Below are 7,825 nucleotides of genomic sequence, written 5' to 3' on the forward strand. Positions count from 1 at the left end.
CTCTTGACCGACTGCTATTGGAGAATAATTGTCATGCTAATGTCTCGCGATTATTTTGATGTTCAAGTGGTGGGTAGAGGCGAACGAGTTAATATACGACAGCGAAAATTCCATTTTACTTTGGCGACAGCTGTATGGCCTCGGAGGAGAACCGAGGTCGGTATAATTGCGTCGTCCATGACAGAGAGAGCGCCGTAGAGTTGAAAGGACACGTTAGCATCAAAGAGACCCCGGGTCCAGAGAACTGCGCGAGACTAGAAGTCGGTTTTACACTTTCTCCTTTTTTCGGTCGTTCTGCCATTATTACGGCGAATAAAATTGTGATGAGAGTGATTTTTTAGGGATGTTGGGGGTTAATGGACAGTGGGGTGAAATGAGACCCCTGGAAAATTTGAGATTTTACACAAATGATTGATTTTTCTACACTGATAGAATGATTCATTTATTCCAAACGAGATTCGTTAATTATTAACGAATGGTAGAGTTGAATATGACCAAATGAATATTCGTTAATAGTTAACGAATGGTTCACTTGAATGGCGAAAGTCAAGTCAAACAAGGCTCCTCAAATATACATTCGTTAACTATTAACTAATGAACATTTGGTGGGACCGAATAGACCCTAACCTCCAACCAAAATCCAGATCCTGAAAACACCCTCGAAGAAACACATCAGAGACATTACAAAATTTCTTAAGAAATGTGAACTACAGATTTAAAACTAACATAGTTAACCCTAGACTGGTCACCATGCGAGGAAATTGCCGCAACACGTCGTTTTATTCACCTTGCCATCGACTGGTTGACCGGAAAAATTTGAGAAAAATTTAATTCGTCAATTGAATTATCAGGGATATTCTAGTATTTTTTTTTTCAATATTGTATCCTTAATTCTGGGAGACAAAAAATTATTTCCAACAGGTGAACAATTTTTTCCCGTGTTAAATGAAATTGCCTGTTGCGCGACGTTGCTGGGAACTCGCTAAACGCGCCCGGGAAGTGTAGAGTGGATTCGGCAACGCTGGAGCCTAAATAACACGGCGGCACTCTCCCGCGAAGGTGACTAAAGTCGCGTTTTCCCGTCAGGTGACCAGACTAGGGTTAAAATAACAGCAACAATGTCTAGATAACTACAACCAAATCACACAATCTTCGATAATTGGAGGCTGTTATCAGTCGTTTTCTTTTTTTTGTGCTTTTCTTAGTCATGTCAGCTGGCTGAGCCCGAAAATGGGTTCCGAAGCTTTAATAGACAAAAAAAAATTGACGTTTTACCACTTCGCTACTGAGTTATCCTACCGTTCTGTAAAAGTGTATCATGAGTTCAGAACCCAGAGCTCTGATAGTCAGTTCCTTCGATAGTTCCACAAGGCATTCAACTGTTGAAACCAACTCCCAGTACTGATCACAGCCCTCACCCGCGTATTTTGAAATTCTCCCCGTGAGATGGGCCACAGTCAACTCAATGTTCTCCTCCACAATTTTCCAAAGTTCAACGATGGAAGGCACCAGACATTGTGATACTCCCAATTGCTGGCATTGGGGCTATTAAACTCAAATACAGAGTCCGAGTTTCAACATTTGAATTCCGTAAGTACCGGGGGACTTCACTCCCATCCGAGGATATTATTTCGTGAGTTTCGGGGCAATCGTTTGAGCGAATGAGGGCAGAGAAATTTAATTAAATGTTTCTTTTCAGGGGTATTTACTTCGCTGGAATCGGGGGAGTCACTCACTCCTGATTGGGAGACCGACTTTCATTAAGTCCGGGTAATACCCCTATCGATTCCATGTCTGGATAAACAGTTAATTCCGGGGAATACTGGCGGAATGGGTTGCGGGAGCAACACTGGGAGTGATAAATAACGAAAAATTACGAGGAGTTTTTTCAAAAGAAATTTCTACTTTGAATAGTGATGTTGCGAGACGCGAGAGAAACGAGACGTGACGTGACGAGACATGACGAGACGAGAAGAGACAAACGAGACATAGTCCAGTCGTGCAAATGACTTTGTGCAAATGATTTCTCTCAATTTCAACAATTTTTTGAGGGAAATTACTACATTCATATATTCATTTCAATGAAAATATTTTAATTATATTGAATAAATAATTGATCAATTCCAGACGGTCAGCCATGTGTTTGCATTTTCCTCAAATTGATGGTTCGTGCTATTTCATTCGAAAATTAGAGGTGAAGTGATTAAATTCATCCATTGCCAATAACAGATTATCCCATGTTAATAAATTATCTATTTCCCCTTCTAAACAGCGATTCAATTCCTAAGTAATCAACTCTTCATTTACGTCGATGAAACATTGATTTTTTTTTTTAAATCTTATTTAAATAAACCAATTGTTTTGATGAATAGACGAGACCAATCCGGATAATTAATCAAGAACTACTGGAAAGGATAATAAAAATTGGGAGTAGTTGAGCTTTTTTTTTCACTTTAGTTGCTTCCAATCAAGAACAACAGAAGAGAGCACTAAAAATAATCCATTGACCAGTCGATTTTACTCTCGAAAATGAACGCGCAACAATGAGCGGGTCACAAGCGAGAGACCCGTGCATTTTTATTGTTGGAGAGTAGTGCCCCCCCCCCTCCCCCCGCGGTGTTTGTACCCCGATTACGTGGAATATCTTTGTTTGCCACTGCTCAACCAACATGACAACGCGTTGGAATTGCGAGGAGAATGGATTCCTATGTGAAAATCAGTTTAGAATTGAGAAGAAAGGAGGAACTCCTGTCTCCATATTTTATCGTGAATTTAATCGGGTTGAGTTATATCTGGATAATTAATCGCATTCCGTGGGAATGAAAAATTCAATATTCACTCTACAATGATGATTAAAATGACGGGGACATCGTAGAATGAATCAACTTCGGTGGAAATAATTTTTTTAGAGAACAAACGTCTTTGGAAAAATCAAATCTGTCTAATTTTATTAACGAGATTTCTATGATTGATTTTATGTGGTTCATCACGTTATTGTGAGTTTATTTGACTGAATGTTATTTTACGCATATTTTAATAATCATATTTTAATCATATTTTGATAATCGCGGATTATTGCAACTAGAATCGTATTATTTTGGACAATAAATAATTGCTTCACCTCATGAAATAGTCAAATTGCTCCATAAGGTATCTAGAACAAAGTCCATTCATTAATAAGTGTTGGTGATTATTGGTTATCAGGTTTTGATTTTTTTTTTTGAAGGTATTCATAGTTACGTTTATTTAAAATTTATTTTTCTCGAAGGAAATGTTTGTTTCGAAGACGTAATCATCAATTTTTTATCAATCAATAATTGAAACATTCCAAGGGGGTTGAAATATATTTATATTTATATATATATATTTTTAAAAATATTTATTTCCAAAGGAAATCGAAAAAAGATTTGTACAATCTAGGATCCTATGCAAAGATTATCCTTGTTCTCAAACTTGAGGATATCCCTGGCGAGATAGATTGCGGACACAAAAGGTGACATCAATTTTCTTAAAGAGAACTAGGGAGAAATTCGTGGGAAATGATGAAAACTTCTTTTGAAAATCCGAAAAAAAATTTCGGTTCAAGTCGACTTATCTCCCAGTTGAGTTTTTGAGCAATATTTCCGAATCTAATGGAGCTAGCGAAATTTTCGTAATTACATTTGTTGTAGCACTCAATCGGCTCTACAAAAAAGGTTATAACAAAAATTTTGCCATCTCCCTCAGATTCCGAGATATTCATTGAAAGCTGGACAATAGTCAAAATTGACTTGTACCGTTTTACCACTGCGCTACTGATTTTATAAAAAAAATCTGGCGATTTATTTTTCCGCCAAAAAAGCCCTCGGAATTCCTCTCGTGTCCTGACAATCATCGATCGTGGGCACGTAACGCCTTAACGAAAATTAATGTTCGTGCCAAGATCAACTTGGCGGAACACGAGGGACAAAAAATCCTGAAGCCCTCTCCCGAGTTCTTAAATCACCCGGGGGCTTTGGGATGCAGAGGCGTGTGCGCCACCGAATTGAACGGGTTTGTAAATCAAACTGTTGATGTAGTACGTTCACGACAATTGAACGAGACAGGGCGTGAGGGAGTCGAGTGCATTGAGATATCCACGTCTGGACTACCAGCGATTATTGCACTGGACATTGAATGCACTTGCTGGGCACCCCATGGAGGTGTGCATCCACTAATTGAGGAGTCTGTTAACGGGTTTCAATCTCAATCTGTGTCGTAGCTAACGCCATTGTTGGGATAGAATTGGCGGTGGAGACTTCGTCGATGACGATTCGCAAGTGAGGAGAAACATTCGGTGAGAATTATTTTATTACTTTATCGGTGAAATAAAATTAGTGAGTGATGAGGAAATTTCATCGCAGAAAACGTCTCAAAGGAATAGCCAATGAATAGTTTACGGCAGGGAATAGATTTACTCATTGAAAATTAATAAATTCGATGGAGGAAATTTGAAGTTTTCCACGAACTTGAGTTTTTTTTCATGAACATTAGAATTTGGAGCAAAACATAATTTAGTGTTTTATACTTCAGGAAAGAAGTGAATTCGGAACGCTCATTTTTCCTGACTCTCGATCAATGATTATCGATGATTTGGCCCTCCATATCTCTAGTATCGCAGGAGATATTTCCTCTCGTGAAATACATCTCATCGGGCAGATTTTTCCATGTTCCACTGCAATGACAGCGAGTGGTGAAACATTTCACCCCATTTTTCCTTATGAATTCAGTAGCGAAGCGGTAAAACGGTTTAAGTCGATTTTGACTATTTGCCAGTTTTCAATGAATATCTCAGAATGTAAGGGAGGTGGCAAAATTTTTGTCATAACCTTTTCTATAGCACGCAATTCGCTCTACAAAAAAGGTCATTACAAAAATTTCATTATCTCCCTTGAATTCGTAGATATTCCTCAAAAACTCAGATGAGAGCTAAGTCAACTTAAACCGTTTTACCGCTTCGCTACTTAATTGAAAGTTGAACTACACGGAGAGAAATATTCAATAAAAATTACGTATCTTCTCCGTAATTCCGGAGCGAAATGTGGTTGTACGAAATTTTACGGAACTGTCACGGAATTTTTCCGGGGCGTTCCGTAATTTTTATCTGAATCTCCTGTAAAAAATTACGATACTGTCACTTAAATTTTCTGAGTCAATTCCGTAATCAGTTCCGTAATTTTTACTAAACATTTCTCTCCGTGTAATCTATTATGTCAACACTCTGTCCTTCTGTTATCATGTTTCGAGCTAAATTATGCTGCTCTCCACGCCTTATTTCCCTCATTATTTAGACTCTCAGCTGAACAATCGCCGTAATTAAATATCCCATGCAAAACTCGGGGCTTTAAAACTTTAATGACTTCAGCTGTTAATTTGACGTTTCGAACGTGCTCCCCTTGATTTGACAGTGAAATGGGATTAAACTTCCCTAACTAGCCAGGAAAGCCTTGAATTTCGCCTGGAAAATTTCCCTGTCCCTCATTACGCTCCAAATGCCCATCAAAATTTCTCCCGCATGTCCGAAACAGGCGATCACCAATTTTAATAAAAAAATTTAAAGCTCTCCCTCTCGATTTTACCATCGATCCCATCACAATTACGTGATGATCACAGTGCGTGGGATATTTTCCCTCACCCCCATTGTCTCTCTATCACATGCCAGCTGTATGCATGTAACATGTGATTCCCAACGCAGCGAGATTCGCCTCTCGAAAAATTTTTCACTCTCTCAAAACGGAAAAAAATCGTAACGAAAATAGGTCACCTAGGTGTTGTTTGTTTGTTACACAATTACCGGAGATTATTCCGTGTCATTGTATGATGCATTACGTGAGATTATCCAAGCTCTCCGGGAAAATTTGTCAACTCTACTTTTTTTTCAACTCGCCAACGCGTTATTCACAGCTGCGTGCGTGTATTTCTTTATTTATTTTTATTTTTATTTGCTGTTCATTAATAATTGAATTATTCGTGCAGAAAAGTCTTGATTCTCAGTCAATGTCTCAAAATCGGAGGGAAAGTTCAGATTTCAAAACGTTGTTTTCTCAAAAAATGAGATTTTTCAATTATTTTATGATTAAAAATGTTTCCCGCATTTTGTAAATGAAGAATTCAATTTAACGGAATTTTCCTGACTTCTACTAATTTTCTCGCTGATCATTCCATGAAATTCAGAATGTTCAATGACGGAATTCCCTGCACGGAGAGAAATATTCAGTAAAAATTACGGAACAATTCACGTAATCCGCAGTGGGGAATCATTTTCCGGCTATTTTTATAGGAATGGAAGAGAAGAAATGTGAAACGTTCAGTGAATTTTCAGGTTCTTCACAAAGTACGAAATTGTCACGTAATTTTTCCCGAAGAAGTCAAATCTTACAGAAACTTGCCGACTTATTATGCCTCCAAAATAAAAAATTATTGAACGTTCAACAATTTTTATGAAACTGGCGAATTATTTCTACGTTCCGTTCCGTAAAATGTCTCAATCGTTGGGGAAAAATTACGGAACGACTTGTTGTTCCCCCGAACAGCAGTGATTCATCAGACATGTGGTTAATTTTTACGGAACAAATGGTAGAATTTACGTGGCGATTCGTACAATTTCAGTTCCGACTCGCACTTTTTATTGAATTTTACTTCGCTCGCAGATTGCGTTTCAAAACTTAATTTTCGCGTTTTTTTCTGGTAATTTTTATTGAATTCTTCTCTCCATGTGAAATTTTCAAAAAATGTGCCGGAAATGTCAGCGAAAAATTTTAAACACCAGCTCCGACGTTCCTACCGCGAAAAATGCCGAGATTATCAAAACTCCCCGGAAAAATTATTCAATCTCCCATTTCTCCCGAACTCGTTAACGCGTTATTCATGTCCATGCGTCTACTTTACGATCCTGCGTACGACACAAAGGAGGTACAGAACACCGCGTACACCTCTCGTTATGACCGTCGAAACGAGCGTGCGGTGCGCATTCCGCTTCCGCATGAGGCTGTAATAAAAAAAAATAACCGCGGAAACCGGATGATAAAATTTTTAACGATTTTTTGTGTAAACTCAGAAGCCAACCGCAGACTCGTTAATTATCTCCGAGATTACTAATTGATAATTCCAACGGAGATGCGCCTTTCTAAAATAAACGTGTACATACCGATTTAATCCCCTAGCGTTCGATAAAATCGCCGAGTGAAGTCTCGTGCATTGATTCCCTCCGGCGTAACTCCTCTTTTGTTAATAAATAATGAGTGATTATTTTCTCTGGGAACAATAAACTGTTTATCAGTGGTGAAGGTGCCCTTTTGTCGCGGCGCACAGGGGACACGTTACGTAGGAGTCGCGGCGAGATACTGACGGGTCGCCGGTGCCGCATGGAAACCTCATGCCGCCTCGACGTGGTTTACCCTCCCTCCACTGTTCACGCTCCCACAACCCTCTCACCCTCATCGCGACGCAACTATTCTACACTCTCTATTGCGCTTCCCTACCTTCCTGTCTTCCCCACTGCGCACCTCACTTCCCGTCGCTCATCTCCACGCGCCGAAAATGCTCAATCACTTGGCACTTCATTTTTCCTTTTCGGAGGTGCATTATGCAGTCGGTTTGCTGAAGAGAGCCAATTAACGGCTTTCGTCAGCCGACAATGCACGGAGAGAAAAATTCAATAACAATTACCAGAAAAGAAACGGAAAAATTACGTTTCGAAATGAAATCCACGAGCGAAGGAAAATTCAATAAAAAGCGGAAGTCGGAACTGAAATTGTACGAATCGCCACGTGAATTCTACGATTTGTTCTGTAAAAATTAATCACTA

General features: G+C 39.0%; 1 protein-coding gene across 1 annotated transcript in view; it reads right to left on the reverse strand.

The window, feature by feature from the left end:
- The window catches only part of LOC107045058 (flocculation protein FLO11), a 51,135-nt gene extending 43,793 nt beyond the window's left edge, over positions 1-7,342 (reverse strand). The window contains exon 1 of the mRNA XM_015267187.1: positions 7,166-7,342. The gene's annotated coding sequence lies outside the window, so the exon portion shown is untranslated. The remainder of the gene's footprint in view (positions 1-7,165) is intronic.
- Between the last annotated feature and the right edge of the window lie 483 nt (positions 7,343-7,825).

This window comes from Diachasma alloeum, unplaced genomic scaffold (assembly GCF_001412515.2).
Source record: "Diachasma alloeum isolate Michigan unplaced genomic scaffold, Dall2.0 Dall_scaffold_00865, whole genome shotgun sequence".
In the NCBI taxonomy this organism is placed as follows: Eukaryota; Metazoa; Arthropoda; class Insecta; order Hymenoptera; family Braconidae; genus Diachasma; species Diachasma alloeum.